At 55.5% G+C, this 7,500-nt stretch overlaps 3 non-coding genes across 3 annotated transcripts in view; all 3 read right to left on the minus strand.

Moving 5' to 3' along the window:
* The window catches only part of LOC126132895 (large subunit ribosomal RNA), a 4,222-nt gene extending 2,754 nt beyond the window's left edge, over positions 1-1,468 (minus strand). Inside the window, exon 1 of the ribosomal RNA XR_007527543.1 lies at positions 1-1,468. This exon is cut by the window's left edge and continues 2,754 nt beyond it. This is a non-coding gene — a ribosomal RNA (large subunit ribosomal RNA).
* Positions 1,469-1,657: 189 nt separating this feature from the next.
* Positions 1,658-1,812, minus strand: LOC126132862 (5.8S ribosomal RNA). The gene has a single exon (XR_007527513.1). It is a non-coding gene; the product is annotated as a 5.8S ribosomal RNA (ribosomal RNA).
* A 352-nt stretch (positions 1,813-2,164) lies between these two features.
* On the minus strand, positions 2,165-4,073 carry LOC126132881 (small subunit ribosomal RNA). The gene has a single exon (XR_007527531.1). It is a non-coding gene; the product is annotated as a small subunit ribosomal RNA (ribosomal RNA).
* Positions 4,074-7,500: the final 3,427 nt, after the last annotated feature.

The raw sequence follows: 7,500 nt of genomic DNA on the forward strand, positions 1-7,500 counted from the left end.
CCAAAAGTGGCCCACTTGGCACTCCGATCCGAGTCGTTTGCTCGCGGCTTCAGCATATCAAGCAAGCCGGAGATCTCACCCATTTAAAGTTTGAGAATAGGTTGAGGTCGTTTCGGCCCCAAGGCCTCTAATCATTCGCTTTACCGGATGAGACTCGTACGAGCACCAGCTATCCTGAGGGAAACTTCGGAGGGAACCAGCTACTAGATGGTTCGATTAGTCTTTCGCCCCTATACCCAGCTCCGACGATCGATTTGCACGTCAGAATCGCTACGGACCTCCATCAGGGTTTCCCCTGACTTCGTCCTGGCCAGGCATAGTTCACCATCTTTCGGGTCCCAACGTGTACGCTCTAGGTGCGCCTCACCTCGCAATGAGGACGAGACGCCCCGGGAGTGCGGAGGCCGCCGCCCCGTGAAGGGCGGGGAAGCCCCATCCTCCCTCGGCCCGCGCAAGGCGAGACCTTCACTTTCATTACGCCTTTAGGTTTCGTACAGCCCAATGACTCGCGCACATGTTAGACTCCTTGGTCCGTGTTTCAAGACGGGTCGTGAAATTGTCCAAAGCTGAAGCGCCGCTGACGGGAGCGATTATTCCGCCCGAGAGCATCCCGAGCCAACAGCGGCGCGGGTCCGGGGCCGGGCCAGGTAGGTCCGTCATCCGGGAAGAACCGCGCGCGCTTGCCGGGAGCCCGAGCGCCCAAAGGGGCGAATCGACTCCTCCAGATATACCGCCGAGCAGCCAGCCAGGACACCGGGGCTCTGCCCAACAGACGCGAACCGAGGCCCGCGGAAGGACAGGCTGCGCACCCGGGCCGTAGGCCGGCACCCAGCGGGTCGCGACGTCCTACTAGGGGAGAAGTGCGGCCCACCGCACACCGGAACGGCCCCACCCCGCGGCGAGTGGAAAGGCAACCGGACACGACCCCGCCGCGGATTGCTCCGCGCGGGCGGCCGGCCCCATCTGCCGAGGGCGGGAGCCAGTGGCCGGATGGGCGTGAATCTCACCCGTTCGACCTTTCGGACTTCTCACGTTTACCCCAGAACGGTTTCACGTACTTTTGAACTCTCTCTTCAAAGTTCTTTTCAACTTTCCCTCACGGTACTTGTTCGCTATCGGTCTCGTGGTCATATTTAGTCTCAGATGGAGTTTACCACCCACTTGGAGCTGCACTCTCAAGCAACCCGACTCGAAGGAGAGGTCCCGCCGACGCTCGCACCGGCCGCTACGGGCCTGGCACCCTCTACGGGCCGTGGCCTCATTCAAGTTGGACTTGGGCTCGGCGCGAGGCGTCGGGGTAGTGGACCCTCCCAAACACCACATGCCACGACAGGCGGCAGCCTGCGGGGTTCGGTGCTGGACTCTTCCCTGTTCGCTCGCCGCTACTGGGGGAATCCTTGTTAGTTTCTTTTCCTCCGCTTAGTAATATGCTTAAATTCAGCGGGTAGTCTCGCCTGCTCTGAGGTCGTTGTACGAGGTGTCGCACGCCACACCGCCAGCCGGCTGTGCACGCTACCGAGAAAGTACCGGTATGCGAACCGCCAGGCGACGGGCGCGCATCGCACGTTTAAGGAGACGCGGCCGGCCCCACAGGCGGCCACGACACTCCCAGGTCTCCGAAGGCGGGACAAACGCCGCGCGCTTCAGTATACGTAGCCGACCCTCAGCCAGACGTGGCCCGGGAACGGAATCCATGGACCGCAATGTGCGTTCGAAACGTCGATGTTCATGTGTCCTGCAGTTCACATGTCGACGCGCAATTTGCTGCGTTCTTCATCGACCCACGAGCCGAGTGATCCACCGTCCTGGGTGATCTTTTTTGTTTAGTTTCCACTGTCTCTTTCAAAACAGTTGCATAGGCGGGACTGAGGCGTTTGACAGCCCCTGTTCCAGCGTTCTGTGTCCAACGGCCTCACGGCCGATGGGCGTCGTACGGCTCCACACCGGAGCGGACAGGCACTCGGGCGAAAGTCATTCAAAACCGGCGCCAGGCGCCAGGTGCCGCAGGCCAGCCGCTCCAGAGCTTCAGCGCTCGTACCACACAACATTTTTCAGTTAGTTTTGAGAGGCACGCGTGGTTCCGCACGCGGCGCACGGCTGCTGCCGTACAGGTAGCGTGTTGCGCGACACGACACGCACATCGAAAGACATGCTGTCTAGTCGGTAATGATCCTTCCGCAGGTTCACCTACGGAAACCTTGTTACGACTTTTACTTCCTCTAAATGATCAAGTTTGGTCATCTTTCCGGTAGCATCGGCAACGACAGAGTCGATGCCGCGTACCAGTCCGAAGACCTCACTAAATCATTCAATCGGTAGTAGCGACGGGCGGTGTGTACAAAGGGCAGGGACGTAATCAACGCGAGCTTATGACTCGCGCTTACTGGGAATTCCTCGTTCATGGGGAACAATTGCAAGCCCCAATCCCTAGCACGAAGGAGGTTCAGCGGGTTACCCCGACCTTTCGGCCTAGGAAGACACGCTGATTCCTTCAGTGTAGCGCGCGTGCGGCCCAGAACATCTAAGGGCATCACAGACCTGTTATTGCTCAATCTCGTGCGGCTAGAAGCCGCCTGTCCCTCTAAGAAGAAAAGTAATCGCTGACAGCACGAAGGATGTCACGCGACTAGTTAGCAGGCTAGAGTCTCGTTCGTTATCGGAATTAACCAGACAAATCGCTCCACCAACTAAGAACGGCCATGCACCACCACCCACCGAATCAAGAAAGAGCTATCAATCTGTCAATCCTTCCGGTGTCCGGGCCTGGTGAGGTTTCCCGTGTTGAGTCAAATTAAGCCGCAGGCTCCACTCCTGGTGGTGCCCTTCCGTCAATTCCTTTAAGTTTCAGCTTTGCAACCATACTTCCCCCGGAACCCAAAAGCTTTGGTTTCCCGGAGGCTGCCCGCCGAGTCATCGGAGGAACTGCGGCGGATCGCTGGCTGGCATCGTTTATGGTTAGAACTAGGGCGGTATCTGATCGCCTTCGAACCTCTAACTTTCGTTCTTGATTAATGAAAACATACTTGGCAAATGCTTTCGCTTCTGTTCGTCTTGCGACGATCCAAGAATTTCACCTCTAACGTCGCAATACGAATGCCCCCGCCTGTCCCTATTAATCATTACCTCGGGTTCCGAAAACCAACAAAATAGAACCGAGGTCCTATTCCATTATTCCATGCACACAGTATTCAGGCGGGCTTGCCTGCTTTAAGCACTCTAATTTGTTCAAAGTAAACGTGCCGGCCCACCCAGACACTCAATAAAGAGCACCTTGGTAGGATTTCAACGGGGTCCGCCTCGGGACGCACGAACACGCACGAGGCGGTCGCACGCCTTCGGCTCGCCCCACCGGCAGGACGTCCCACGATACATGCCAGTTAAACACCGACGGGCGGTGAACCAACAGCGTGGGACACAAATCCAACTACGAGCTTTTTAACCGCAACAACTTTAATATACGCTATTGGAGCTGGAATTACCGCGGCTGCTGGCACCAGACTTGCCCTCCAATAGATACTCGTTAAAGGATTTAAAGTGTACTCATTCCGATTACGGGGCCTCGGATGAGTCCCGTATCGTTATTTTTCGTCACTACCTCCCCGTGCCGGGAGTGGGTAATTTGCGCGCCTGCTGCCTTCCTTGGATGTGGTAGCCGTTTCTCAGGCTCCCTCTCCGGAATCGAACCCTGATTCCCCGTTACCCGTTACAACCATGGTAGGCGCAGAACCTACCATCGACAGTTGATAAGGCAGACATTTGAAAGATGCGTCGCCGGTACGAGGACCGTGCGATCAGCCCAAAGTTATTCAGAGTCACCAAGGCAAACGGACCGGACGAGCCGACCGATTGGTTTTGATCTAATAAAAGCGTCCCTTCCATCTCTGGTCGGGACTCTGTTTGCATGTATTAGCTCTAGAATTACCACAGTTATCCAAGTAACGTGGGTACGATCTAAGGAACCATAACTGATTTAATGAGCCATTCGCGGTTTCACCTTAATGCGGCTTGTACTGAGACATGCATGGCTTAATCTTTGAGACAAGCATATGACTACTGGCAGGATCAACCAGGGAGCTGCGTCAACTAGAGCTGAGCAGCCGGCCGCCCGGGAGTGTGTCCCAGGGGCCCGCGCGAACACGCAAGCGTCCGCTCAATTATTCTGCAAACAGGAGGAGGCTGAGCTCCCCTGCACAATACACCTCGAAACCCTCTCAGGTCCCGGCGGCGCGCAGCGCCGTCCTAAGTACTTGGTCGGGTTCGAGAGAGGCGCAATCGCCCGGAGTTAGGCGAGTAGACGCTTTAGGTGCGACCACCCGTGCTCCCAACTGAGCTTGCCGCTGCCGACAGAGGCCCGGGAGCGTGCTGTCGTGGCATTGCCGGCGGGAGACAACACGCGCCACCTACGGTGACCGGCAGCTCCAACGCCAGCGCCACAGAAGGGCAAAGGCCCCACGTGGGTGCCGAAGCGAACTCTCCCAGCACAGCGCACGTGCCAACACGTCTGCACAACTGCGATACAAACCACCAGCGAGAACCGCTGGGGCGACCGAGCAGCAGACGGCGTCGCGGCGCCGAGTGCCGGGCGGCGGCGCATCCTCAACGCACACAGTCCTCAGTCGGACCAGCACACTGCAGATGTCCACCGCGCTTCGCACCGGGCCCGCGAGGACCCACTTTGGCCGCCCGGCGCCGCGCGCAGGGTGCCCCGGCGCGCAGCTGCGCCGCCTGCCGCGTCCGTCGGCCGGCGCGCCTGCCACTGGGCGCCCCCACCAGCCGGCTGTAGCGCGTGCGCCCACGCACCGCGCGGCCAGCACGCCGGGCGGCCCCCCCTCACCGGCCGGGGACGGTCCCACCCAGCCACCGCCGCGTATCGCTTCACACACAGATTTGCCCTTACTGATTTACCTCCAGCAACAACAACCGCACCACAATGGGTTTACCAGTTGTTCATTTGCGTAACGTCACCAGCAAACGTAGACGTCCATCCCAGTTTGCAAATGCAACGATTATTGCATACCTGTCTGTTAGGTGCCACGACACACTACGTCTGCCCACATACACGCAACAAAATGTGCACGACTAGAGAACACGTGGGAGGTGGCCCCCTACGTATGCGATGTCCATTACGACACCGACTGTCAACCAGCATCTGTACCATGTCGCAGATGTGGAACGCGGTGCACCATGCTATCACACTGTGTGAGAAGAGACGACTACGTTTGAATACACGCGCCACTACATCAACAGACGGCTCATGCTGATCGCCATCCAGGGCGTCCGTTACTCCCACACGTCTCTATGGCGTACCACACTGCAATGTAGCTGTTATGGGGAGACGGCACGTGGCTGAGTGCACAACATTTGGACCGTATGGTTCGCTGTTGTTGGGCGCAGTCGTTGTACGGTCACACATGTGCCACAGCGTATCATTCAGTACATACGGACCTATGTGCAGTACAATGTGAGGGTTAAGCTTACGACATCAGCGGACAGTGGACACAGGCCGTACCACGACGTAGACTGAGCGCTTCGACATGCGAATGCCAGTGAACAGCTGCGAAGGGCATTGAACACGCAAGCACCTGAACGACCAGCGTGCGAAGGCAGGGGGGGGGGGAGGGGGGGGCGATGTACATCCTGCAGTCGTCCACATTACAGTGTACAGCGGGAGCATGTAAAAAGTAAGCAACACTTGCGAAGTGTTGAACATGAAACGATACACAAGAGGGTGGGCGGTGCGAGTAGCGAACTATATTCAGAGGGTTGTGGTTAGACAACACTAGATTAATGTAACGTGTCATATGCCAATTACAGAGCAGGTTAAGGCACAACGTGGGTTAGGTTAAGGCACAACGTGGGTTAGGTTAAGGCACAACGTGGGTTAGGTTAAGGCACAACGTGGGTTAGGTTAAGGCACAACGTGGGTTAGGTTAAGGCACAACGTGGGTTAGGTTAAGGCACAACGTGGGTTAGGTTAAGGCACAACGTGGGTTAGGTTAAGGCACAACGTGGGTTAGGTTAAGGCACAACGTGGGTTAGGTTAAGGCACAACGTGGGTTAGGTTAAGGCACAACGTGGGTTAGGTTAAGGCACAACGTGGGTTAGGTTAAGGCACAACGTGGGTTAGGTTAAGGCACAACGTGGGTTAGGTTAAGGCACAACGTGGGTTAGGTTAAGGCACAACGTGGGTTAGGTTAAGGCACAACGTGGGTTAGGTTAAGGCACAACGTGGGTTAGGTTAAGGCACAACGTGGGTTAGGTTAAGGCACAACGTGGGTTAGGTTAAGGCACAACGTGGGTTAGGTTAAGGCACAACGTGGGTTAGGTTAAGGCACAACGTGGGTTAGGTTAAGGCACAACGTGGGTTAGGTTAAGGCACAACTTGGGTTAGGTTAAGGCACAACGTGGGTTAGGTTAAGGCACAACTTGGGTTAGGTTAAGGCACAACTTGGGTTAGGTTAAGGCACAACTTGGGTTAGGTTAAGGCACAACTTGGGTTAGGTTAAGGCACAACTTGGGTTAGGTTAAGGCACAACTTGGGTTAGGTTAAGGCACAACTTGGGTTAGGTTAAGGCACAACTTGGGTTAGGTTAAGGCACAACTTGGGTTAGGTTAAGGCACAACTTGGGTTAGGTTAAGGCACAACTTGGGTTAGGTTAAGGCACAACTTGGGTTAGGTTAAGGCACAACTTGGGTTAGGTTAAGGCACAACTTGGGTTAGGTTAAGGCACAACTTGGGTTAGGTTAAGGCACAACTTGGGTTAGGTTAAGGCACAACTTGGGTTAGGTTAAGGCACAACTTGGGTTAGGTTAAGGCACAACTTGGGTTAGGTTAAGGCACAACTTGGGTTAGGTTAAGGCACAACTTGGGTTAGGTTAAGGCACAACTTGGGTTACATTGCGGTACAAATTGCGTTACATTGCGGTACAAATTGCGTTACATTGCGGTACAAATTGCGTTACATTGCGGTACAAATTGCGTTACATTGCGGTACAAATTGCGTTACATTGCGGTACAAATTGCGTTACATTGCGGTACAAATTGCGTTACATTGCGGTACAAATTGCGTTACATTGCGGTAGAAATTGTGGTACAAATTGCGTTACGAATTTGGTTAGGTTAAGGTGCAAAATGGGTTAGGTTAAGGTGCGAAATGGGTTGGATTACAGTACACAACGTGGTAAGAGAGTGTGTTGTTGGGGGGGGGGGCCGAGGTTCGTTGGTAGTGATCATTGTAAGTGAATGTCTGAGGCAGCGTCAGTATGTCACAGCAGTTATGTCTCGTCAGGATGCGCTTATGCGCTTTTCGCTCGTGACTGGAGGCGCGCCGCGTCTGTGGTTGCGGCACACCTGTGTGATTCATTCCTGCCATTGTTTCTGTGCCGTAACAGGTGGCAGTGTGGTGGTGTTGGGTGCACCCCTGTGTAGGACATGTGTGGGTGTTGGTGGCTTATCTGAGCAGTTGTGGATGTCGGACGGGTGGGATATTCTATTTTAGA

Source organism: Schistocerca cancellata, unplaced genomic scaffold (genome assembly GCF_023864275.1).
Source record: "Schistocerca cancellata isolate TAMUIC-IGC-003103 unplaced genomic scaffold, iqSchCanc2.1 HiC_scaffold_590, whole genome shotgun sequence".
In the NCBI taxonomy this organism is placed as follows: Eukaryota; Metazoa; Arthropoda; class Insecta; order Orthoptera; family Acrididae; genus Schistocerca; species Schistocerca cancellata.